This window comes from Ahaetulla prasina, chromosome 14, assembly GCF_028640845.1.
Source record: "Ahaetulla prasina isolate Xishuangbanna chromosome 14, ASM2864084v1, whole genome shotgun sequence".
In the NCBI taxonomy this organism is placed as follows: domain Eukaryota; kingdom Metazoa; phylum Chordata; class Lepidosauria; order Squamata; family Colubridae; genus Ahaetulla; species Ahaetulla prasina.
The window spans coordinates 12,224,448-12,252,028 of NC_080552.1; the positions used below are offsets into that span (position 1 = coordinate 12,224,448).

General features: G+C 43.7%; 1 protein-coding gene across 4 annotated transcripts in view; it reads left to right on the plus strand.

Annotated features, from left to right (window-relative positions):
* Positions 1 to 460: 460 nt before the first annotated feature.
* The window catches only part of CAPN15 (calpain 15), a 160,811-nt gene continuing 133,690 nt past the window's right edge, over positions 461 to 27,581 (plus strand). Inside the window, exons 1-2 of one of the 4 annotated variants that reach the window (XM_058156986.1) lie at positions 470 to 529; positions 1,230 to 1,254. The gene's annotated coding sequence lies outside the window, so the exon portion shown is untranslated. Of the gene's footprint in view, positions 552 to 1,229; positions 1,255 to 22,684; positions 23,075 to 27,581 lie in introns of those variants that run through there. The other 3 variants (XM_058156985.1, XM_058156984.1, XM_058156983.1) reach the window with 3 other exon arrangements.

Genomic DNA, 27,581 nt, shown 5'->3' on the forward strand with positions numbered 1-27,581 from the left:
CTCCGCCCCCGAGAGCGCCACATCCGCCGGCTGTCTCCTCCCTCCGCCCCGCTAGGCCCTCTGGGCCTTGTAGTCTCACCTCGCCATTCACGAAACCTCGGGTCGCACTTTCCGCAGGGCGGGCGGGCGGCCCCGGCGCGGCGCCGCCACGTTACGCAAACGGCGTAAGGGGGCCGGCTTCTGGACTCCCGGGAAGGGAGGAAGGCAGGCGGGCGGGCGGGAAGGAAGGAGGGAGGGGAGGGGAGGGGAGGGGAAGAAAAGGAGGGCTGGGGTAGTGGTGGTGGAGGAGGAGGGGGGAGGTTAAAGAGAAGCCGAAGAAGAAGAAGAAGAAGAATTGAGACAGCTGAGCCGGACCACCAACGGGCTGCCGCGCTGGGGACGGAGGTGTGTGGGAAGAGGCCGACAGCCCTGCAGGGTGGGAGGAGGGTGGGTGGGTGGGTAGGGAAGGGGGGGCCAAGTTACTCAGCCGCCCGGCCGGGGAGAAGGAAAGAGAGAGAGGACGGCAGACGCTCCGCCAACGGCCGCCGCCGCCGCCGCGTCCCTCAGCAACGGTCAGTGGAGCGCGCGACCCTCGGGAGGAGGAGGGAGGCAGCAGGAGAGGGCCAATGAGAGAGCGCGCGAGGCAGCCGGGGAGGAGATAGAACGCGGTGGAGGTGCGTGGGGGGCAGGTGAGAGAGAGAGAGGGGCGCTCGTGCCCTCCTGCGGGGGCAGGGGCGGGGGAGTGAGGGGTCTCTGAGGAAGAGGAGGAGGGGCTCCTCTTGTGGGATAGCCTGGAGAGCTATGGGGAGGGGCTATGTTGGTCTGAAGGACACTGTCCTTCCCCCCCCACAGCTCCCCACCTGGGGCCCCTTCCTCAACTTGGGTTGGGCTGCAACTTCATCACACACACACCCTCCATCCTTGGCATCATTGGTGTCAGGGGTGTGTGTGTGTCTTGCCCCAGAAGGCAGAATTGGGGAAGAAAAGGAGGGCTGGGGTAGTGGTGGTGGAGGAGGAGGGGGGAGGTTAAAGAGAAGCCGAAGAAGAAGAAGAAGAAGAAGAATTGAGATAGCCGAGCCGGACCACCAACGGGCTGCCCGCGCTGGGGACGGAGGTGTGTGGGAAGCGGCCGACAGCCCTGCGGGGTGGGAGGAGGGTGGGTGGGTGGGTAGGGAAGGGAGGGCCAAGTTACTCAGCCGCCCGGCCGGGGAGAAGGAAAGAGAGAGAGGACGGCAGACGCTCCGCCAACGGCCGCCGCCGCGTCCCTCAGCAACGGTCAGTGGAGCGCGCGACCCTCGGGAGGGGGAGGGGAGGGGGAGGCAGCAGGGAGAGGGCCAATGAGAGAGCGCGCAGGCAGCCGGGGAGGAGATAGAACGCGGTGGAGGTGCGTGGGGGGCAGGTGAGAGAGAGAGAGGGGCGCTCGTGCCCTCCTGCGGGGGGCGGGGGCGGGGGGGGAGTGAGGGGGTCTCTGAGGGAAGAGGAGGGAGGGGGCTCCTCTTGTGGGATAGCCTGGAGAGCTATGGGGAGGGGGGCTATGTTGGTCTGAAGGACACTGTCCTTCCCCCGCCCCCCCACAGCTCCCCACCTGGGGCCCCTTCCTCAACTTGGGTTGGGCTGCAACTTCCATCACACACACACCCCTCCATCCTTGGCATCATTGGTGTCGGGGTGTGTGTGTGTCTTGCCCCAGAAGGCAGAATTGGGGAAGAAAGCTGGCTTTAGAGTGAGGGGTGGGGGATCACTTTGGGGGGGGGAAGGGAGGGTTTGGGTTAAGAGAAAGGGGTTGGGCCAGGGAGCTCTTGTAGGGGAACTGCAGAGGGGTGTGTGTGTGTGTGTGTGTGGTCTCTTGGGGTGCCTAAGTGGGCAACGTGGTCTTCTTCAGGTGTAGTAGGAGGTTGGACTACCGGCGCCCAGAGTCCCCAGCCAGCAGGATGAAAATACTAGGGTTATGGGGTGGGTGGGTGGGTGGGAAATGGTTGAGAACAAGGCTGGTGCTACGCAGGATGGGAGAAACCGGGATCCAGTCCATCCGTGATCATAGGAAGTCTTGGGGTGACTTGGAACTGGTCGGTCCCTTCCTCTTGGTGCAGTCTACTTCCTTTTTATTGCCGGGATGAATGGAAAGGTGATCCTTGTAGAACCTCCCTTGCAGGTGGCATATATAAATAAATATTTGAATTGACATTATATAGATATAGATATAAATATATAAATAAAATGTGGAAATAAATAAGTGATCCCCCCCCTCCCTTGCTGAAGCTGCTTAAATGTCTTAGCTGTTTCTTTCTAACTCGGTATTTCTCAACCTTGATAATTTGAAAATGTGTGGACTTTTAACTCGGAGAATTCTCCAGTGAGCATGAATGGATTTCAGCTCCCATGGGTTGACTCTTTAACTCCCAGAATTCCAGCATGCTGGCTGAGGAATTCTGGGAATTAAAGTCCACCCATCTTCAAGCAGCCAGGGTTGAGAAACACTGTTCCAACCCATACTTGCTTCTCTGTTATTCTTCTTTATTTGGTAGAAAAATTCCATAACGTACATATGGGGTTCTGCTAATTCTGCCTTCTTCCTGTTGTAGCCTCTGAATGCTCATATTTTGCCTCTTGAGTGATAAAAACAAAAAACAAACTCAAACCCTGGAATTTGTGGTGGCTTATAAATGAGAAATGAAACAGTCATAAAACTGTTAAAACGAGATGAACTATAAAACATAATATACAAACAGCAGTTAAAATGTCAACCAAAAAAAGAAGAACCATATTTGCACTGCAAACTGAAAAGCGTAACATTGGTGGCAGTTAGAAAGAAAAGTCCACTGAATTTAAACGGTTTTAAGAACCTATTTGTAAATGGATGAAGAGGGAGTTAGAAAACCTTACCGTGGGTAAAAAAAAAAATATCCCTCGTTTAGTATCATTGTTTTGGAAAGATGCAGTTTCAGAATTATGCTTTTTTAATAAGAGAAAGCAACCTTAGCTTGATGTGTGAAATTTAACTTCCAGCATCCCCAATATTAGTCAATGCATGCTAGGGAATTCTGGAAGTCCATATGTCTAGAGGTCACACAACTAGGGGAAGATTGAGTTATTAATCCTACTGGGGGCTTAAGTCTTATTTCTTGTACCTGCTCCTTCACACACCTTCACGATAATGGGTCTGGAGGCTAAATTGTATGATGAATGGTTGTGTAGGCATGTCCAGCCTAAAAAACAGAAGGCTTAGAGGGGACATGTTGTCTTCCAGTACTTGTGAGACTGTCACAGAAAAGAGGTGATTGTCTTATTTTCCCAAGAGGGGGGCAGGATAAGAAGTAACGGGTGAAAGTTTGTTAAAGAGAGAGCCAACCTAGGAATATGGAGAATTTTTCTGAACAATTAATGGAATCGCTTGCTTTCTGGAGTTGTGGATGCTCCATCACTGGAGGTTCTCCAAAATAGACCGGACAACCATTTGACTGCTATGGTGTAATAGAAGTAATAGAAGATCTCCAAGGTCCCTTGGAGTCCCTCATGATTCTATATTCTATGAACTGGGTGTCCCCATGCAAATTCTGGATATGCTGTGTTTATCATATGCTTTTTGGGGTACACCCAGCAAGCTGTGTATCTCCGCCTTTTCTAGTCGTTTATGGAAATCGAGATGTATTAAACTGTGGTATCAGTCCTGGCTTGCAGGCCACGGATAGGTTTATGGGGGGGTTGTGAGAAATGCATGTGGGGCACGGGGTTAGAATTGGCCCTCTCTTGGAAAACTCCCTTTAATGTGACTGTCCAAATAATAGCTGCCGACTAATTGGACAAGACAAGATAGATTTCTGAACAATATTGTGGATGTGTTCACGTAAATAGAAATGAGCAGCATTTTTCCTGTTGATTTTATTTAAATTGACATTCCGGTATATTTTTCGGGATTAGGTGATGAGTTGCTAAAGAACCAGAGAAGGAGGTATATTCTTTTCAGAATTAAATTTTTGTACATTGCTAATATTGAGGGAAATGTATTCTGGGAAAATCTGAGCGAGAATAAACAAAAGGGGAACACACATTATTTGCAAAAGAAGACAGCCAATTGGGCCAGTCCCTCTTTCTCGTAGCTCAACTTAACCTCACAGGGATATTATTGTGGGAGAGGGGAAAGAGTTCACCTTAAGCTATATATAAAAGAATAATAAAGGCAGGATAAAAACAAACAAACAAAAATATCCCATCACTTTGGATACATCTTGGAATAATATAAAAAAAATTGGATAACGAGGAAGAATGATCCAATGTACCCCTTTAAACCTGTGCTTGTAAGAGTTTTGGGACTTACATTAATAGGCCTGCAAGTGTGTTTTCCAAAAAAATGTCACTTTTCCCTTTTAAAAGTGTCTTGGTGACCGTGCCCACTTTTGTTTTCAAAGTAACTTTTAATTTAGGAGCCACACTCAAACGTACACACCCATCACTGCCGTAGTACTTCCTTGCACTTGTCTTTAATGAATATTATTAACTATGCCACAACAAAGCTAAACTTCATTCCGTCATTCCCAAAAACAGGAATGAACTGGGCATAAATCCGGTTTTGAGACAGGGAAAAAGTTGCACGTATCTGGATGTCAAGAGAAGACACAAGCATTGAACAACCATGGTATATCACCTGCCATCATAAGATCAAAGGAAGACTCTGGTGGAACAAGGAAAATTGGGTTCCCTGCCAACTGAGTTTTTCTGCCGAATTCTTTCAGTTTTACTGGAAATAATTTGTAATCTGCACTTAATGGAGACGCCTCCGTCCTGCTGTTGTTAGGGTAGTGGAATTGCATTGACGCTTTAGTCTTATCTAACACAATAGTGGACTGATTTATAATAGCCTGTAACTCACAGGCTATCAATACAAACAGTAGACTTCTAGCAGCTTTGCCAATAAGTATTTATAATTACAGATGCTCTCACTTTGTTTTCCTGCAGAATGTCATCAGATGTCTAAAACTGTGCAGTACGAAAGATTTGTCAGAGTTTTATGGTTATTTTATAGCGAGCTTCCAACCGATGTGGGGGGGGAATCTGTCCCAATTTCAGTATAATACACTCACCGGTCAACAAACTGTTCTCTGCTGGCTATTGAAACACTGCGTGTTATTTTCAGATATTTTTCTTGATTTTGCAGTAATGGCAAGTAACATTGTATTTGCTTTACCAAAACAAAACAAAACAATACACTTGTTGGTTCAATAGGGCCACTCCACCACCTCTAAATTTCAGTTTAGGTGAATGGAGGAACTTGCTCTTAATTGTTTCATGGGGATACTTTAGTTGATTCTAACAAAGATGCTACAATATTGGCTGGTTTTGGATCTCTGTATGGTGAAAGTTGATTTTTTTTTTTGTAGACTGTCACTATTGAGAGTGAGGCTTACAACTTTCTAACTGTGTTCACAGTTTTGCTGGGGAACTGTGAGGGGCTGCTTAAAACAAGGGGTCTGCAACCTTGGCAACTTTAAGCCTGGAGGATTTCAACTCCCAGCTTTGCTGGCTGGGGAATTCTGGGAGTTGAAGTCTTCCAGGCTTAAAAGTTGCCAAGGTTGCAAACCCCTGGCTTAAAATCTATCAAGGGAAATTCTTCTTCCCTTTGTCTGTTCTGTAAATTTGACATTCCCTATAATGCAGGATGGGCTCTCCTCTTTTGAAGGAGGGTGTGTGTGTGTGTGTGTATGTTTTCTGAGATTTTCGTGGGTGTTTGTATGTAGGTCTTTGGTTATTCGGGTTTTCTCCCATGTAAAATTGGAAGTGTCTTGGCGACGTTTCGACGAAGTCTCATTCGTCATCTTCAGGCTTCAGCTTCGTGCTTCTGGGACATGACACCAGACTCACACTCACGAGGTCCACACAGGATGTCACCACCGCACATCCACCCAGAAAGCAGACCCAAACCCACACTGATCATGAAGCACGACCAAGGACCAGAAGCCAGACCGCAGCTGCAACATTAGCCATTTCAAACCCCTCCAATCCATACATGCAGCAGACTGACACCCACTATGAAGATGTAGCACGACCACAAAGCCAAACAACAGCTATGCAGCTCACCAGCTCAAATCCCTCTGCAATACAGACTAAACAGAGCACAACCAAGCCCCCACCCAAACAGGACACACCCCCAGCCAATCAGAGCACAAAAAAACCCCCATCCAATCAGAGCACAGCCAAACTCCCACCCAATCAGTTCAAACCCCCACTAGCAGTTAAAAGGAAGAAACAGCTGCGATCGCACACTGCTCCCAGAAGCACGAAGTTGAAGCTGCTTCTTTAATCTTTGAGTTTAGTTTGAGCAAATGAAAGTGGTTTAGCGCTGAGAGTTGTTAAAAGACTAGTCTCCATTAAATCAAAGATAAATATTTTACTGTGGAATATTAGTGACTCATAGGTTGATTTAACGCGTTAGAAAACTAGCTCATTCATTCCCCAAAATTCTTTGTGCCAGGATGATGTAGAAGCCGGCTAGCTAACAGAAGGAGCTTGGCTTCCCTTTCATGGTCACCCATCAGGGTTCCTGAGTTAGGTTCCTTCATTGAATCAAATTCACACAGTAGGTTAGTTGTGAAGGCCAGAGGCATAAACCCTTGTGAAATTGCCCTTTCCACTGTAAAAGTCTGTTAGAAAGTCTGGTTAGAAATACGATGAGTAAGTTTTTTAGCATTAGATCCTCCCATACTATGGAACCCACGCTCACCAAAGAGCCACAGTGGCGCAGTGGTTAGAATACAGTACCACAGGCTACTTCTGCTGACTGCCGGCTGCCAGGAGTTCCATCCTGACTGGCTCAAGGTTGACTCAGCTTTCCATCCTTCCGAGGTTGATAAAATGAGGACCCAGATAGTTGGGGGCTAATAGGCTGACTCTGTAAACCGTATATAAGTCTTAAGTGCTACTGCTTTGTAGGGCAGCAACATTTTCGGGTTTGGATGAGTACTTCAATGTCTTCCCATGTGATGTTTAGAACAGTGGTTCTCACCTATTGTCCACAATCCCTTGGGAGCTGTGATGTCACAGCTGCGAGTCCGCAGATGCTTGAAGAAATGTTATGATTTGAATCTTGAGTCTTGGGAGGGTCCACAAAAGTATTTAAAGGATGTCCATGGTGAAGAAAAGGTTGAGAACCACTGGTTTAGACCCTTTTCCATGAACGTTCTTCACCATATATTTTGAAGGCATCTTCTTGGTTATATGGCATATGAACCGTGGTGGCACAGTGGTTAGAATATAGTACTGCAGGCTACTTCTGCTGCCTGCCGGCTGCCTGCTATTTGGCAGTTTGAATCTCACCAGGCTGAAGGTTGACTCAGCCTTCCATCCTTCCAAGGTGGGTAAAATGAGGACCCAAAATTGTTAGGGGCCATAGGCTGACTCTGTAAACTGCTTAGAGAGGGCTGTAAAGCACTGTGAAGCAGTATATAAGTCTAAGTGCTGTACACCGCCCTGAGTCCTTCGGGAGAAGGGCGGTATAAAAATTTAATAAATAAATAAATAAATAAATAAATAAAGTGCTGCTGCTATGGCTATTCCTTCCTTCCTTCCTTCCATCCATCCATCCATCCATCCATCCATCCATCCATCCATCCATCCATCCATCCATGGTGCACAGTGGTTAGAATGCAGTATTGCAGGCTAACTCTGCCAACTGTCAGCAGTTCGAGCCTGACTGGCTCAAGGTTGACTCAGCCTTCCATCTTCCGAGGTGGGTAAAATGAGGACCCAGATCGTTGGGGGCAATAGGCTGACTCTGTAAACCGCTTAGAGAGGGCTGTAAAGCACTGTGAAGCAGTATATAAGTCTAATTGCTGCTGCTATTGCTGTAATTGATTGGATGTTGCATTAGGAGCCGTGGTGGCTTATTGCCATCTTGGGGATTTGATTGTTCTCCATGCATCAGATATGACCTGAATAATCTACCATGTTAATTTTTGGTTAAACCTGTTTCTCTTTTCCTAAATCGAAAGAAGCTAGACAGTGCCTGAGTGTCGTTGCATTGCTCATGCATATTACATGCATAGTAACCCTACAGTATTTGAACGGGGCAAGCTGCTTAACTCTTTGGGGAATTTCAGATCTGACCTTTGAGTGTGGTTTGCTTTTCCAGTATATTACGGAGTAAGGCTTGTCAAGTATGAAATGATTTTATATATTTTTTAAAAGGACTTAAGTTAGACAATGGATTTTATTTTAGCCTTCTGTTTGAGTTTCTTTTTTGAAAAATTCCCCTGTCCTTTATCTTTAGTCAAAGATGTAGCTCATTTTTCAACATGTTGGGGCTAATGTTTTAATCGCAGCCATGAGCTGTGGAGGTTGGGTAATGCAGGAAGAAATTCTCAGAAGAGATTCACTGTCCCTTTATTGTTCTTTTCCTCCATGTCTTGTGTATCGGTACCCAAGTATAAAAACTGTAGATCTGAAACCAGCCAGAAAATATTTTATATCCTCGTGAGAAATAACTAGCTAAAGCCAGTTAAGATCTGAGTCACTCAACTCCGTGGACTAACTTAGGAGAACGCCCAGTTGAACAACAAAATGAGTTTTTCATTCTGTGCTTCCTTGTTTGAAAGTACTGAGTCCTTCCCTAGGGCAAATAAGTTAGGTTTTACATGGACATGCTTCATATATATATGTATGTATACACACACACACACACACACACACACACACGTGTGTGTGTATAAAACAGCTTTAGTTGCTCCAGTTGGCTTCCTCTTCACTTTGTTTGTTTTGACTAATAGGCATCCATGTCATTTGTGTAAATCTAGAGCCTTCTTTGATGGCTTGCTGTCAAAAGATCATTTCCGTGCAATGTGATCTATTAAATTGGGTTTTGCTTTGCCTATAAAGTCTACATTCGCCATGGTTTATATTTTCTGTTCTTACGTAGCTTCTCCGGTAACAGAATTCTTATGCAGAAAAGTCTCGGGTTGCATGGAAATGCTTCAATGTGGCTGGACCTTGGTTGGGTTTCTACTACAACATATTAACCAAAATCTGGTAGGTTTCTGGGATGGTACTGGATGAATTGGGGCTTCTAAACTCTATTTTTTTTTTTAGCCTTTTGTGTTGCGTGAACCCAATTTCTGTCTTCTATGTAAAGAAGGAAGTAATTAGTCCATCCCTGTTCCCCTTAACTTTTTTGAAAGGCTGTGAGCAACATATGATGATTCTCTTGTTCAGGATCACTCAACTTCATAACTAAAGAAAACCAGATTCAAAACTCTGTACCAGAGGTATCCAACCTTGGCAACTTTAAGACTTGTGGACTCCAACTCCCAGAATTCCCCAGCCAGCGTAGATGCCAAGGTTGGGCATCCCTGCTGTACATAATCTGAGCCCAGCCCTAATTGCTACCTCATTTTTATTTTAACCAAGGTTAAAAATAACATAGTCCACAATTCCAATGTGCCCTTATTAGAGCATTTATTAGAATATAACAAAATAACCAAATTGGAAGGGACCTTGGAGGTCTTCTAGTCCAACTCCCTGCTTATGCCGGAAACCCTATACCATTTCAGACAAATGGTTATCCAACATCTTCTTAAAAACTTCCAGTGTTGGAGCATTCACAACTTCTGCAGGCAAATCATTCCACTTATTAATTGTTCTAACTGTCAGGAAATTTCTCCTTAGTTCTAAGTTGCTTCTTTCCTTGATTAGCTTCCACCCATTGCTTCTTGTCCTGCCTTCAGGTGATTTGGAGAATAGGTTGACTCACCTCTTCTTTGTGTCAGCCCCTCAAATATTGGAATACTGCCATCATGTCACCCCTAGTCCTTTTTTTCACTAGACTAAACACACCCCATTCCTGCAATCTTCCTCTATTTTTCTTGTTCCTTCTTTTCCCAAGTTGCATTGAGAACATTAGGTCCAGATCCACCAAGAATCCTTTTCTGAGCTATTTTTGACTAACTACAAGCCACAGTCTGTTTCATCTTGGTTTCATTACGGGTCATTGGAGAAATCAACATTGGCTAATCTGGCCAAACCATCAGTGGCCATCGCATCGCAACCCAAGAAAGGCCATTTAAGGCTTAGTACAATATATTTGAGTTCAGACACGATCTTTCCCTTTAATTGCTATTTATATCGATGGTACACTCTGTTACCTGTTTTAAGAATACGATTTCCTCCCGGTAATGGAATAGAAATAGTAAAATATTTCCGGGAGCGAACCAGACCGGCTTGTGGCGCAGGTTGGCAATAGTGGCCTACTTGCCTGTTCTTATATAATTCTTCTAATGAAAATCCAAGCCTCTTTGGTATTACGTTGATGTCTGCAGCTTAGTTTAGAGGCTACGTGGGCTAGAGAGAAGCTATTTGATTGCTACAGCCTGACAGTAAAGCTGGTTTTCACCTACAACATTTGTACTTAATTCTATCCCTCATTTCACTTTGATGCCCAGTTGTCTTTCAAGAGGCAGAAGAGAGAGGCTTCCTTCTCGTTTCTCCAGCCTCTCGTTCACCAGAGAATTTGGCTAAAGGAAACGAGTAAAAATGTAGGAAGGCTGGGGAAGGGGGGGGGGGGAAAAGAGAGAGAGAATGTCCTGCCCTTCCGATTATTGTATTACGAAATCACGGTTTTTTATTTATTTATTTATTTATTTATTTTTGTCACACAGTATATATAAGCATAAGCATGAAATAGCTATACAATATGTAAGCATATATATGAGTATGTAATAACTATATTAATTAGATATAACAAAAGGGAACATTAGGACAGGAACGGTAGGTACGCTGGTGCTCTTATGCACGCCCCTTACAGACCTCTTAGGAATGGGGTGAGGTCAATAGTAGATAGTCTTTAGTTAAAGCTTTGGGGATTTTGGGAAGAGACAACGGAGTCAGGTAGTGCATTCCAGGCATTAACAACTCTGTTACTGAAGTCATATTTTCTGCAATCAAGATTGGAGCGGTTAACATTAAGCTTAAATATATTGTGTGCTCGTGTGTTGTTGCAATTGAAGCTGAAGTAGTCTTCGACAGGAAGGACATTGCAATAGATGATTCTATGAGTTGAACTCAGGTCATGTCGAAGGCGAGAAAGTTCTAAATTTTCTAAACCCAGGATTTCAAGTCTGGTGGCATAAGGTATTTTGTTGTATTCAGTGGAGTGGAGAACTCTTCTTGTAAAATATTTCTGGACACGTTCAATTGTATTGATGTCAGAAATGTGGTATGGGTTCCCCAAAAATCTAAGGTAAGCAGAGGAAGGGAGGGACGTAGATCCAGATTGTGATATAAGCACTCAAGCTTCCCTCCCCCACCTCTGTGTTTGATTTAACACAAGACTGCTGCTCTTTTAAGGTTGGTTTTTTTAAAAAAAAACCCAAGCTTTGACAGCAAAGATAAGGCATGTATATTGATGTAATTAGAAGGACAGGCAAGTGGATGTCTAGCTTAGGGGCAACATTAGTTTTAAATCCAGCGACCGTACAGACTGGGATTGAGAAGCTGTTTCAATTTGATAGAGCGGGGTGGGGGGATACTGCAGCCTTCACAGATTTTGGGGGTTTTAGATTCTGCTGGCTCTTAGCAATCTTTCCACTGATTTCTTCCCTCACCCCCTCCTTCCCAATTACTATATCAGTTCAGCACGGGCCAGTTAGCACCGGTAGCTGAATGGATACTGAGTTATGAGGTTATTTCTATTTCTGCCGAGGTGTACATTGGAGGCAGGGGCGGATATTCATGGTTGAGTTTTGAAATGAGAAACCTAATAAATGGTGCTTTCAAATTATTTTGCTCAAATTTCCTTCCCAAGTGCCTCCGAAGCATTTCATGGAAATGGAGTGGTTTGGTTTTGCGGCCGCTAAAGCTAACAGTTGAATGTATAAAAACCATTGTTCATCACTGGATTCATACCACATCTGACGCCAGAGCTACGCAAATGCAGTGTAGTTTTGTGTGATGTGGGAATTCAATAAACATTGCTTCTTCTATTTAGCCCAACATTGTTTAGTTTTAATTTATAGATAGACGAACGGATGGATAGGTAGATAAATGGATGATAGATTTACATGATAGATAGAGATAGATAAAGATAGCTAGCTAGATTGACTGATAGATAGATAGCAATAGCACTTAGTACATAGACTTATATACCGCTTCACAGTGCTTTTACTGCCCTCTCTAAGCGGTTTACAGAGTCAGCACATTGCCCCCAACAATCTGGGTCCTCATTTTACCCACCTCAGAAGGATGGAAGGCTGAGTCAACCTTGAGCCTGGTGAGATTTGAACTGCCAAACTGCAGCTAGCAGTCAGCTGAAGTTGCCTGCAGTGCTGGACTCTAACCACTGTGCCACCTTGGCAGATAGATAGATAGATAGATAGATAGATAGATAGATAGATAGATAGATAGATAGATAGATAGATAGATAGATAGATAGATAGATAGATAGATAGATAGATGATAAAGAGGGAGATGGTATGCAGGTAGTCCTCAACTTACAACAGTTCATCAACTGTAGCAAGAAAGGTCATAAAATAGAACAAAACTCACTGAACCACTGTCTTGCTTAGCAACAGAAATTTGGGTCTCAATTGTGGTCATACTTTGAGGACAACCTGTGCAGTGCATCATCATCTTCTGGACAGCAAACTTCCTTAAAAAAATGCTGCTGTGCCACCTTTCTGGTTAAGCTAAACTCGATTCCAGCTGAAGTCTGGATTTTCCCTGAAAGCCTCCATTCCAGATAAATACAGTTATCTTTTAGATTATGTTTCCCAAGAGAGATTATGCTTTACTTTTCTCCTCTCCGACTATTGAAAAGACAAACCAACCAGACAGCCGCTCATAAAACCAGGTTTTCAAAGAGAACTAAATCTTTAGGAATACTCCAAGTGACATGTTTAACTAGCTAATGTGTGCTGGATTGGGTTGTGTTTTTTTTTGAGATCGGAATCCCTGTGCACCAGTTAAGTATTCATTTCAGTCGGGCATTGGGAAATCTTCCATCTCTTTCCATTCTCGTTTCCGAAACAATAAGGGGTAACTTAAACTGATAAGTTCTGACTTCAGGCTCTGATTTAAGCTGGCGTGTAAATAAATACCGGTTGGAAAAGGACAGCGCTGCTCCAAGATAGCAGAGTCAGGCATTTACAAGAGATTGGCTGCTGAGTCATAAGTAAAGAAAAACGGGTTGTTTGTTGTAAAGATGAGAGAGAGAGAGAGAGAAAGAGAGAGAGAGAGAGAGAGAAAGAGAGAGGGAGAGAGGGAGAGGTGCTTCTGCAAAAGGAGTGTTTTTCCTTGCAAGCTGGAAATAATTACTCCTGGCTGGAGGCTAGCAAAATTCTACTTTGGTGGTGGGTGGATTCATTATAGCTGCATGTGACTCTTTAAAAAAATTTTTTTTACTGCTTCCCTCTCAGCAGCGCTTTCAGCCAATTTAGGAATAATGCAGTGATGTTCCCAAGCCCATGTTGTAACGGTTGTGCACAATATCAGAACAACTAGTTGATGCCGAAGCGGGAAGAATCTTTTCACATTAGACGCTTATACCAAGGTCAAACTTTTTAATTCCCATCTTCGGCTCCTCGAAAAAGAATGAAAGAGCCTTGGAACCGTTACAGGAGATGCGATATTTGAAGTACGACATATCTTACATTGTGTTCGGCCACGTTAGAATATTTCAAACGTGGGATGCGACACCTGGAAAAATACGGCATAGTTCACTTAAACCCACTAGGGCCGTGATGGCGAGCCTATGGCACGTGTACCACAGCTGGCACATGGAGCCATATTTTTTTTTTATTATTCGATTTTTATACCGCCCTTCTCCCGAAGGACTCAGGGCGGTGTACAGCCAAGTAAAAATACAGTATATACAGATTAAAAGAAATTAAGAAAACATATTATATTGTGGCCAAAAATTTAAAAAAGTTTAAAATCTTAAAATATAAATAACCCCAATAAAAATTTAATCCAGTCCCGCTTGAATGAATAGGTGCGTTTTCAGCTCACGGCGAAAAGTCCGAAGATCAGGCACTTGACGTAAACCTGGGGGAAGTTCATTCCAAAGCGTAGGAGCTCCAACAGAGAAGGCCCTTCCCCTGGGGGCCGCCAACCGACATTGCTTGGCGGACGGCACCCTGAGAAGGCCCTCTCTGTGTGAGTGTACGGGTCGGTGGGAGGCAAAAGGTAACAGCAGGCGGTCCCGTAAGTACCCGGGCCCTAAGCCATGGAGCGCTTTAAAGGTGGTAACCAGAATCTTGAAGCGCACCGAAAGACTACAGGAAGCCAGTGCAAACTGCGCAGGATTGGTGTTACATGGGAGCAACGAGTTGCTCCCACTATTACCCACGCAGCTGCGTTCTGGACTAGCTGCAGCCTCCGGGTGCACCTCAAGGGCAGCCCCATGTAGAGACCATTGCAATAGTCCAGGTGGGAAGTGTCAAGGGCATGAGTGACCGTGCATAAGGCATATCTGTGGGCGTTGCCCTAGCTTAGCTCCAGCGCTCATGTGCGCTCTGGCCAGCTGATTTTCGGGCCTTCCGGGCACACCAGAAGTTGGGAACCAGGCTGTTTCTGGCCTCCGGAGGGCCTCTGGGGAGGTGGGGAAGGCCGTTTTCACCCTTCCCCAGGCTCAGAGAAAGGTTTTACAGCCTGGGGAGGGCAAAAAATGGGCCTACCGGGGCCACCGTGCCATCGCGTGGCAAAAGCAGGGGAGGGGTGCAGGCGAGTCACGTGCGCTTGTGCAGGGGGCGGCGCACATTGAATTATGGGTGTGGGCGCGTGCAACCCCCCTGCTCTTCCCCTACTTTTGGCACCCGACGGCAAAAAGGTTAGCCGTCGCTGCTCTAGGGAAAGATTGAGGGCAAACGAGGTCCCGGCAGAAGAAGAAATCATGGCTTCAAAATCTAAAGCAAGGATCTCCAACCTTGGCAACTTGAAGACTTGTGGACTTCAACTCCTCAGAAGCTGGCTGAGGAATTCTGGGAGTTGAAGTCCACAAGCCTTAAAGTTGCCAAGGTTGGAGACCCCTAATCTAAAGGACCGGTTTGGACAAAACTCAATAGCCCTTTTTTCATGCGGCTGTTGATAAAAATAGGATCGCCAAAGTCCGATGACAGATATGGCACGAGAAGAAGAAGTTAGGCCCTGCTGTCAAAAGATGAAAGCACAGATAGTCCTCGACTTGGAGCGTTCACTTAGTGACCATTCGAAGTTACAACGGCCCTGAAAAAAGTGACTTGTTCTCATACTGATGGCCACTGCAGTATCTCCATGGTCACATGATCACAATCCGGGAAGTTTTATGTATTAATGATTGTTGCAGCATCCCGGGGTCACGTGACCACCATTCGCAACCTTCCCAGCTGACTCCCAACATGCAACCTCAACGGGGGGAAGCCAAGTTTACAGATTAACAGAGTTGGAAGGGACCTTGTAGGTCATCTAATCCAACCCCTCCCCCTGCCCCCCCCCAAGCAGGAGACCCCTTACACCATTTCTGACAGACGGCTTAACAACCGCGGGCTTCCATTAAATGTAGCGATTCGCTTAACAACCATGGGGGGGAGGGGGAAATGGAGCACCATTGGCTTAACAACCGCTTTGCTTAACGATAGACGTCCTCGTCCCAGTTGTGATCGTAAGTCAAGGACTTCCTGTATAGAACGGTATTTTTCCTTCAATAAGCAATCCACGTTTCCACATTATTTAGTAGCCCATGATTGCAGTAAGTTTGGAAACTGCAGACTGATTTAAAGATTTATTGAACTAGCTGCCCTAAGGGATTTCAAGCAACAGTTTTCCTGTCCTTCAGTTTTGATACTTTCTATAAGTTTTGGTTTCTATAAGCAAACCTTCTGTACATATAGATACTTGTAGCACTTTTCAACAATTGCTTCCAATGGAAGATTGTTTGGCCCATGCGCTGGTCTCCTCATTCTACTGCTCTTCTGAGTAGGATTGTTTTTAAATCAAATAAAACGAATTAGCCACACTGTTTAAAAGATCTTACTTTTTCCCCATTTGAATATTTGTGTGTGTGTGTGTTTTCCACTATGAGCCGAGGCTAGAATCTCAACCTTGGCAAGTTGAAGTTACGTGGACTTTCCGCTCCCAGAATTCTCCAGCCAGCCCAGGGAGCTGAAGTCCACACACCTGCCAAGGTTGAGACATGCTGGTCTAGGTCAAAATTTAAGACTTACTTGTAAATAAAGCCACCTGAGCTACTATTCTTGGGTAAATGTTGCCGGTGGGGACGATAGAAAACTTTGGTACATTTTTGTGCTGGATAGAGAGAATGGTATTCTTTTCTTGAATGGAGATCTATCGATGTACCGTATGTATCTATCATCTCTCTCTATCATTTATCATCTCTTTCCTTCTCTCTCTTTCTCATCTCTTTTATCTGCTTACCTACCTACCATATCTATCTACCTATCTACCTACCTATCTATCTATCTATCTATCTATCTATCTATCTATCTATCTATCTATCTATCATCTCTTTCCTTCTTTTTCTCTCATCTGTCTGACTATCTATCTGTTTATCTATCTGATAGATAGATAGATAGATAGATAGATTATCTATCATTTATCATTTATCATTTCTTTCCTTCTCTCTCTTTCTCTCTCTCATCTCTCTTATCTACCTACCGTATGTATGTATGTATGTATGTATGTATGTATCTATCTATCTATCTATCTATCTATCTATCTATCTATCTATCTATCTATCTATCATCTCTTTCCTTCTCTCTCTTTCTCTCTCTCTTATCTACCTACCGTATGTATGTATGTATGTATGTATGTATGTATCTATCTATCTATCTATCTATCTATCTATCTATCTATCTATCTATCTATCTATCATCTCTTTCCTTCTTTTTCTCTCATCTGTCTGACTGTCTGTCTGTCTATCTATCTGATAGATAGATAGATAGATAGATAGATAGATAGATAGATAGATAGATTATCTATCATTTATCATCTTTCTGTCATTTATCATCTCTTTCCCTCTCTCTCTCTCTCTCATCTCTCTTAAAGAGATAAAATCTATCTATCTATCTATCTATCTATCTATCTATCTATCTATCTATCTATCTATCTATCTATCTATCTACCATGTCTCTACCTACCTACTTATCTACCTGAGGGATCCTTGGTGCTATCTAAACTTGTTTTCTTGCACACGTTTGTTTCATTACCCTAACTAGGTAACCTCATCAGTGCCCGCTCCCTCTGTGCTCCACCTGTGTGGAATTCTCTGCACTTGCCTGCATGTACTAGTTGCCTTGGGCTCAAGTCACTTGAGCCATGCTTGAGGCATCACAGCGCCAGTTTAGATCTTGCAAAGTTTGCCTTGTTTTCAGAATCCGCCATTGATTTGCAGTGGCTATAAACATTTCCCACGCATTTATGTGCCGTACAACATTTTTCAGAGGCAGACCCAGGATAGCCATTTAAATGTAAATGTTTTGCTGACTTCCAAGAAAGAGATCCCCCCAAAAGTCTATAAGTTCTCAAGCAACAACCCTTGGCTGTTAGTATCCGTAGAGTTTGTGACATTAAACGTAACATTAAAAGGATGTTTTTCATTATATTTGTTTACAGTGCTGGTTGAAAAGTCAGGTAGTTTGTTGGGCCTGGAGTCATGAAAAACTTGTCTAAGGCTGAGAGTAACAAAGGTTCCTCCTGAAATACAAAAGAGAGCCGGATTGGTGTGGTGGCTAAGATTTATTTATTTATTAGATTTCTATCCCACCTTTATTACTGGATAAGTAACTCAAGGTGACAAACATACATAAGTCTCCTCCCTCCTCCTATTCTCCCCACAATAACAACACTGTGAGGTGGGTTGGGCTGAGAGAGAGTGACTGGCTCAAAGTCACCCAGCCAGCTTTCATGCCTAAAATGGAACTAATAATAATAATAATAATAATAATAATAATAATTATTATTATTATTATTATTATTTAATTTTTATACCGCCCTTCTCCCGAAGGACTCAGGGCGGTGAACAGCCAGATAAAATCAACAATCAATGGATACAATACAAATAAAAACACTGCTAAAAAACTTATTAAATTTGGCCCCTAAATTAAAATACATAAAACCATAAAACCCCATTTAAAATTACAAATAATAATACTAATTCTATGCCAGTCCTGCGCGGAAGAATAAATACATCTTCAGCTCGTGGCGGAAGGTCCGGAGATCAGGAAATTGACGAAGTCCTGGGGGAAGCTCGTTCCAGAGGGTAGGGGCCCCCACAGAGAAGGCCCTCCCCCTGGGGGTCGCCAGCCGACATTGTTTGGCTGACGGCACCCTGAGGAGGCCCTCCCTATGGGAGCGCACGGGTTGGTGGGAGGCAAACGGTGGCAGAAGGCGATCCCGTAAATAACCCGGTCCTAAGCCATGGAGCGCTTTAAAGGTGGTAACCAACACCTTGAAGTGCACCCGGAAGACCACAGGCAGCCAGTGCAGCTTGCGCAGGAGAGATGTTATATGGGAGCCATGAGTGGCTCCCTCTATCACCCGCGCACCCTATCACCCGCGCAGCCGCAACTAGAACTTCCAGTCTCCGGGTGATTGGCTGAAACTCACCCAGCTGGTTTTCATACTTCAGGTGGGACTAGAACTCAGAGTCTCCTAGTTTTCAGGCCAGTGCCTTAACCACCACACCATACTGAATTAAAAACTGGGAGTTCTAGTTTTTGGGTGACTTCGGGCTTGTCTCCCTTTCTGAGCTCAATCCATCTTTCAGAGACTGGGGGGAAAAAATTGGAAGTGTGTTTTGTATGCTGCCTGTAATTGTACACAAATAAAGGAGGAGTCTAAATATAAACCCATAAAATGAAAAGAGTTTAACATCACAAGGCCAGCTTGCAATAAGCAGCACTACTTTGCAGTTAAGGTTTGATTAAACTCCGCAACAGGGAGGTGGGGTTGATACTCCAGGTTTGAAGGATAAAAAGCTGGCCTGAATGAGCATCTCAAAGCCTGTGTATTTAACTGAGTTTGCAGCCTTAACATCCCGAGGTGTCTAGATTAGAAGATTCATGCTTCCATGAGATAAGGGTTTCTTTTTTTTAACCTTCCCTATGTCTCCCATTTCCCCTTCTGTGCCCAGATGTGCTATTCTTGCTTGCTTTTCCTTGCACTTCACTTTAGGAGGCATTGGGAGCCATGCTCTGTGTGCTGCTGTCAGGAACTGTGTGTTGCTATGGGAGCAAATAAGAGCCTTGGGCCAGCTTGCCCACACAAGGAGCTTGGAGGAGATGCGTGAGTGTTAAGTGGCTGGCCATAAAACGGGATCAGGAACACGAGGTTCTGTGTGCAGGGTTACCTGTCATCTCCTTCGCAGCTTGAGTTTAAAACAATGGTTGAATGCGAAGAAGAGCTGGAAGCCGAATCTACAGTAGTGGCCAAAATTGTGGAAACCTTTTGGGAAAAGTGTATTTTTGAGGTTTGATGGCTATAATAACACCACTTTTGGGGGGGGGTTTCAAGATGATTATCTTCTTTATATATTCCACTGCTGGAATGACCTGGGAATAGCTCAGACCTCAATTGAAAATCTATGGAGCCGACTAAAGAAGCTGGTTAATCAGAAACAACCCAGCAATAAAACCCAGTTAATAGATGCAATCCTTCAATCTTGGTTTCACATTAGAACAGCTGCAGAACTAAAAGACTTGCTTCACTCCATGGGAAGACATTGTAAGGCCGTAATTCTGCTAAAGATTACCCAACTAAGGATTAACTGACATGGGGATAATTTTTGTATATCTCGTTTTTTCTATGGTAATGATTTTTGTATATCTCTTTTTTTCTGCGTGTTTCATATTTCTTCTTTATACTGTAACTGCTTTTCTAATAGCAAATCCCTCCTAAAAGTTATTGCATTACATTCTTGATTCAATCCATTCTTTCCACTGATATATAATTTTATGGTACTATTCCAAAAAAAGTGGTGTTATTAGCTAGTTTTAGAAGATACACTTTTCCCAAAAGATTTCCACAATTTTGGCCACTACTGTAAGTCCTAATATTCACACCTAAGACGCTGAGCTTGTCAATCAAAAAAATCGGCAGTTCAGCGGTTCGAATCCCTAGTGCCAGAGTGAGTTCCTTTGACTTGTCCCAGCTTCTGCCAGCCGACATTGTTTGGCTGACGGCACCCTGAGGAGGCCCTCCCTATGGGAGCGCACGGGTTGGTGGGAGGCAAACGGTGGCAGAAGGCGATCCCGTAAATAACCCGGTCCTAAGCCATGGAGCGCTTTAGAGGTGGTAACCAACACCTTGAAGTGCACCCGGAAGACCACAGTGCAGTGCAGCTTGCGCAGGAGAGATGTTATATGGGAGCCATGAGTGGCTCCCTCTATCACCCGCGCACCCTATCACCCGCGCAGCCGCAACTAGAACTTCCAGTCTCCGGGTGATTGGCTGAAACTCACCCAGCTGGTTTTCATACTTCAGGTGGGACTAGAACTCAGAGTCTCCTAGTTTTCAGGCCAGTGCCTTAACCACCACACCATACTGAATTAAAAACTGGGAGTTCTAGTTTTTGGGTGACTTCGGGCTTGTCTCCCTTTCTGAGCTCAATCCATCTTTCAGAGACTGGGGGGGAAAAATTGGAAGTATGTTTTGTATGCTGCCTGTAATTGTACACAAATAAAGGAGGAGTCTAAATATAAACCCATAAAATGAAAAGAGTTTAACATCACAAGGCCAGCTTGCAATAAGCAGCACTACTTTGCAGTTAAGGTTTGATTAAACTCCGCAACAGGGAGGTGGGGTTGATACTCCAGGTTTGAAGGATAAAAAGCTGGCCTGAATGAGCATCTCAAAGCCTGTGTATTTAACTGAGTTTGCAGCCTTAACATCCCGAGGTGTCTAGATTAGAAGATTCATGCTTCCATGAGATAAGGGTTTCTTTTTTTTAACCTTCCCTATGTCTCCCATTTCCCCTTCTGTGCCCAGATGTGCTATTCTTGCTTGCTTTTCCTTGCACTTCACTTTAGGAGGCATTGGGAGCCATGCTCTGTGTGCTGCTGTCAGGAACTGTGTGTTGCTATGGGAGCAAATAAGAGCCTTGGGCCAGCTTGCCCACACAAGGAGCTTGGAGGAGATGCGTGAGTGTTAAGTGGCTGGCCATAAAATGGGATCAGGAACACGAGGTTCTGTGTGCAGGGTTACCTGTCATCTCCTTCGCAGCTTGAGTTTAAAACAATGGTTGAATGCGAAGAAGAGCTGGAAGCCGAATCTACAGTAGTGGCCAAAATTGTGGAAACCTTTTGGGAAAAGTGTATTTTTGAGGTTTGATGGCTATAATAACACCACTTTTTGGGGGGGGGGTTTCAAGATGATTATCTTCTTTATATATTCCACTGCTGGAATGACCTGGGAATAGCTCAGACCTCAATTGAAAATCTATGGAGCCGACCAAAGAAGCTGGTTAATCAGAAACAACCCAGCAATAAAACCCAGTTAATAGAAGCCATCATTCAATCTTGGTTTCACATGATAACAGCTGCAGAACTAAAAGACTTGGTTCACTCCATGGGAAGACATTGTAAGGCCGTAATTCTGCTAAAGGTTACCCAACTAAGGATTAACTGACATGGGGATAATTTTTGTATATCTCGTTTTTTCTATGGTAATGATTTTTGTATATCTTGTTTTTTCTGCGTGTTTCATATTTCTTCTTTATACTGTAACTGCTTTTCTAATAGCAAATCCCTCCTAAAAGTTATTGCATTACATTCTTGATTCAAACCATTCTTTCCACTGATATATAATTTTATGGTACTATTCCAAAAAAAGTGGTGTTATTAGCTAGTTTTAGAAGATACACTTTTCCCAAAAGATTTCCACAATTTTGGCCACTACTGTAAGTCCTAATATTCCCACCTAAGACGCTGCTGAGCTTGTCAATCAAAAAAATCGGCAGTTCAGCGGTTCGAATCCCTAGTGCCGTGCAACAGAGTGAGTTCCTTTGACTTGTCCCAGCTTCTGCCAACCTAGCAGTTTGAAAGCACGTAAAAAATGCAAGTAAAAAAATAGGGACCACCTTTGGTGGGAAGGGAACAGGGTTCCGTGTGCGTTTGGCGTTGAGTCATGCTGGCCACATGACCATGGAGACGTCTTCAGACAGCGCTGGCTCTTCGACTTTGAAACAGAGATGAGCACCGCCCCCTAGAGTCGGGAACGACTAGCACATATGTGCGAGGGGAACCTTTACCTTTTAACATCTGCCCAACAAAGATGATTAGGGATTGGAGGCTAAACCATGCAATGAACGATGTAGGAACTGGGAATGTCTAGTCTAGTAAAGAGAAGGATTAAGAATAACTTGAGAGCAGTTTTCCACTGAAGTAAAGTCAAGTTTGAGCAGCATTCTTGAAAATGAAAAAGGTCTTCTTGCAGTCACGACATAAGCCTAAAATTGAAAATCAGGTTTGTCAGATGTTGCATCTTTTCTATCCTGCTCTACGGAGTGGAGAGTTGGTCTCTGACGGAAAACCACTTGAAGAGACTGGAAGCATTTGAAATGTGGATTTACAGGCAGCTGTTAAGTTGGGTGGACAAAATCAGAAACAAGGAAGGGATAAGCCGCCTGGGAAAGCCAAGGGAAATCATCAAAGCCATTAAAAAGTGAAAGTTAGAATATTTTGGACATGTGATGTGACACCTGGAAAAATACGGCATATTTCACTTAATCCTCCAGGGAAAGATTGAAGGCAAACGAGGTCCAGGCAGAAGAAGAACATCATGGCTTCAAAATCTAAGGGACCGGTTTGGACAAAACTCAGCAGCCCTTTTTCATGCAGCTGTTGACAAAAATAGGATCGCCAACGTCCAATGATGGATACGGCACAAGAAGAAGTTCTCCAAGGGGCTGCCACAAAGAAGAGAGGTACAACCTATTCTCCAAGGCACCTGAGGGCAAGACAAGAAGTACCGGATGAAAAATCAACCAAAAGAGAGCCAACCTAGAATTAAGGAGAAAGTTCCTGTCAGAACAATTAATCGGTGGAATGGCTTGCCTTCAGAAGTTGTGGGTGTTTTGTCATTGGAGGTTTTCAAGAAGAGACCAGACAGCCATTTGTATGGAGTGGTATGTTGTGACCTAGGCCCACGTAGTTATTACTAGACACAATCCGTCTTAAACAAACATATTTTATAAGAAGAGCTGAGAATTACTTCATTCTCAGCTTCCTCCAAATTAAATCTAAAGCAAATCCTTCAGAAAAAGTCCTTTGGCCTTATCACAAACTTTTGTCTTGGCACCCTGCCAAAAGCTTTTCTTGGCAAAGTTCAGAAACAAGAGATGCCGACTAGAACAAATGTAGCAACGTTGCTTTCCTACAAAGAGCCCAAGAGCCGTTGCTGCTCTTTTAAGCCTTATGGGAGGGGCCAGTCATCTCCTGGCCTTACTCCCAAGTCGTCCTTTTTGCTTTAGCTGCTCTTGCCTTCTGGCAGCTCTTTGTATGCATGCACTAGGAACAGGCTCCTGCTGTTCCTCTGCTTTTCTGCTGTCTGCCTCTGGAGGCTCCAGAGTCCGCACATCGCTCCCAGATGGCCCTGGCCCCATTTCTGCCTCTGACGCAGACCCCTCATCTGGGCTTTCCCCTGACTCCAGGACTGGCCCATTGTCCTCCCCAGCCTCCTCACTGTCTGACTCCGCTGCCAGCTCCACAGGATGCTGGTGGACCACAACATTGTATAAGGTCTTCTGCTTGAACAGGGGGTTGGACTAGAAGACCTCCAAGGTCCCTTCCAATTCAGTTATTCTATACTTTGCATAACTTGAGCTATAAAGATAAAATACACCTTGTTCAGGGCCAATGGTTCTGAATGACCTTGGCTTTCAGCACCCATCCTTTTCATCTTGCTTTCTTTCCTGAAGTAGCAATTGTCCTCTTTCCATCAGGGATGAGAGCTCTTTTCCGTTGCACTGACCTTGAGTACTTATTTGGAAGTTGAGAATTGTTGCCCTTTTGCGGTGTTACCAATCTATCTCCAGCCTTCTTATCTTGGCTGCCAGGAAGCAACAAGTCTTCCAGAGCTGTCTCATAAGAATCGGCAAGTGATGGGAACTCGTAAAAGTACCAGCGCCTGAGGCTGGCTTCGTTTGCCCTGAAAGCAATTTAATATCTGTTGGGAAAGATTGATGTCCTTGTCTGACCTTGGCATCTTTTCTCCGATGAAAGTGGGTGAAAGTCCAAGATACAAGTGTCTGGGATCCCTGCTGGGATATTCATAGATATAATTTACATGTCCTGATACTATTAGAATAATCCACAGGGAACCATCTGCTGCTGTCCGCCTAGGAATAGGAACACAAGGTCGTTCACTTGTTGGGTGTCACCGATGCTCGCGCCTAGCGGCCTGCTACATCCTTTGGTTGTTGCTGTTTAGTTTTTGCACACTACGAACTTGGCTACCTTGTGTTATTTATCGGAAAGGAACTTGGCCGTATGGGGTGACCCTGACTGGACACCCGCTTTTTTGTGATAGCAGATGCGACCGTCATCCCAAGGTGGAAATGTGGTCCTAATGAGATTGGTGTCTTAAATCCAAATCGCTGCTTAAACCCCCAAAGGAATTTAGATCCAACACTCCGTCTCCATCTCGCGCTGGGTGGCTGTGACTTTAAAATGCAGAGGGAGATGTTTTTCGGGCTCTTTGGAGGAAGGGCATGATAAAATTCAACGAATATGTATGTATATATATAACTTCATTCGCACCTGATCCCTTGGGACACTTTGCTTGGGCCCTTTACGCCCCAACTGTCTTTATTTTTGATTTGGTCACGGTGAAATAACGCATCTTCTCTACATGGTCTGCTTGTCGCATTTCAAGCTGATTTATCTTTCTTGAGGATGGAGCAAGAAATTAATCTGCGCAGCAAGTATACTTGTTTTGTTTCCCGAGTTACAGAGTCTTCTGGGAAGGAAAGAAGTAGGGGGGAAAACTCTGCTACTGCTCAACACGGTTTACGTGCGGAATCTGGTTTCTGATGAAAACGTCGCCTCTCCCAAGCAGCCTTCTCAAATATAGGACAGGAGGTAGGAAATTAGGATGTACAGAATTATTAGAACTGGGAAATGGCAAATAAAATTGAAATGCTGGCGCTAACAGCTTTGTTGGGCTATCAACCACCTTTTTTTGTGTATAACGCAAACCCCGATTGCTGCAGAAGGACATCAGATGAAGATAAATGTAGCTAAGAAGTGGTCCAGTGAGTTACCTTGAAAGATCTAGTTTCAGATCTTACCAGCCTCATGCCACATCTATTCATGATGGTCCTTGAAGTCTATATTATAGGTTTATGAAGGTAGAAATTATAATACTTATGGTGGTCAGTAGGACTTAGATTGTTCTCAGCAGTTTATAAGGACCTTATAACCATAAGTACCACTAATATGCTGAGAAGATCTGCTGTCTGTTTATCATATAGAATAATTTTATTAAATATTACAATTTAAAAGATAAATACTAATACAAACTAAGATTTAAAAAAAAAATAGCAAAAATAGAAAATGCAGAAAGAACGGAAAAATAGAAAAGGAATAATATATGCATAGTAAAAAGAAACAAACATATACAAAGAAATTACTTCTCCCTTCACAATAAATACTGCCAATTTTAGTAATCTACCATCTTTTCTTAAAATACAATAAATGATGTCATCTTCCCATATTTCATCTCTTATTTATAAACAGATTATTAAAACCTAGTCAGCAATATCAAAGTTTACCAGAGAAAACAACATACCTACTAACCTTGATCAAATAAAACAACTTTATAGTCTTTCCTTTTAACAATCTTGATCATTAATAACATCCCTGGAGTTTGATTTCTTTTCATCTTTTTTCTTTATCTTGTCTCAAAAAAAAATAATCTTCAAAACTAATACAGTGTTTCCCCGAAAATAAGACCCTGCCTTATATTTTTTTGAACCCTGAAATAATCGCTTGGCCTTATTGCCATGCGCTCAAAAGCCCATTGGGCTTATGATCAGGGGATGTCTTATTTTGGGGGAAACAGGGTTTTGTAAATTTTATAAATCTAGTATGTGAAAATTATCCAGGTGGCTGCTTTGGTTTGTTATTTGTATATCTCTTTTAATGATCAAGACAACAATCACTTTTGTTTGTATATCTTTTTCCATATCATTCCTATAGCTTGTCAATTCAAAATCCATTTTCGGATTGGTCTCAGTTTTGTCTGGTAAAACGTGTTCCATAACATTTTTTAAACGAAGACTGCCTGTAATGTAATGACACTCTTAAAATTAACCTCTGAGCCCATTGTTCAGAAATACGTCCAAATTAAAGCATATCGCTCCATTCTCTATTAGTAACTCAAATTTAACCGATCTTCTCCTTTAACTCTAATCTTTAATTCCCTTTGGTTCCCCCTAGTGTCCAACCTTCAAAGCCTCATCCTGTCCCTTTTTAAAGAATTCCAAACGGTAGCATTTTCCTGAATTTAATGATAAGAAGGATTCTTATCATTAAATTCAAAACCTGATTTGAAATTCACCCGGTTCTCATCACCCCCTTTACTGTTCCAGTCGCCGGCTCTTCATTCTGCTACGATCGTAAGCTCTGCTTCTCTTCGCCATTTCTTCCCTGGAAGTCCTGCTAACTTTTTTTTTTTTTAATAGTCTTTTGGATTTCCAGAGGTGTATTGATCTCAGATAATGCGAATAAATAGTGCCTGACTTCATTACATTTGAATTGTGCAATTAGCAGTTACGGCAGACTTAACAGGCTCAGTTAATTTTGGTTACAGAAGGTGGGCTTAAAGATAGATAAGTAGTAAATGTGACATGATAGCAGTGTTCCAATATCTCAGGGGTTGCCACAAAGAAGAGGGAATCAAGCTATTCTCCAAAGGCAGGACAAGAAGCAATGGGTGGAAATTAATCAAGGAGAGAAGCAACTTAGAACTAAGGAGGAATTTCCTGATAGTTACAGCAATTAATCAGTGGAACAGCTTGCCTCCAGAAGTTGTGAATGCTCCAAACATTGGAAGTTTTAAAGAAGATGTTGGATAACCATTTATCTGAAGTGGTGTAGGGGTTTCCTGCCTGAGCAGGGGGTTGGACTAGAAGACCTCCAAAGTCCCTTCCACACCCTGTTGTTCTGTCAGGCCAGTTTAGAAGGCGCAAATACTATGGTTTTCAGTACTCCTTAAATGGTGGATTTTAGAACGTAGCATTAGGCGATTCTGTTCCACTTTATAGCCTTTGAGGTGTGCTGCAAAGTTCTGCCTTATCTCCCGTGCTGTGCTCTTGAACCACCATGAAACTGCTGGCAGAAGCCATTTATTAATTTAATCTTTCCTGCAACTGACACGGTGTCGACTTACAGCTCTACATCTATATTCCACGGGAAGGATTCCAGGGTGTGTCTGATGTTCTTGAGCTTAACATTTGCAATGGATGAGGAGGAACAAAGAGGGCAATTTAATAGGTTGCCAAGCCAGCTGATCTGGATGGCCCTGCACGCAAATCCTTGATAGCACAGCATTTCCCCAGAGAGCCAATTTACAACTTGGGGATTGCTCCTTCTGGCTGGCAAGCGGCTAGAAGTGTTTCTCGTAATGAATTC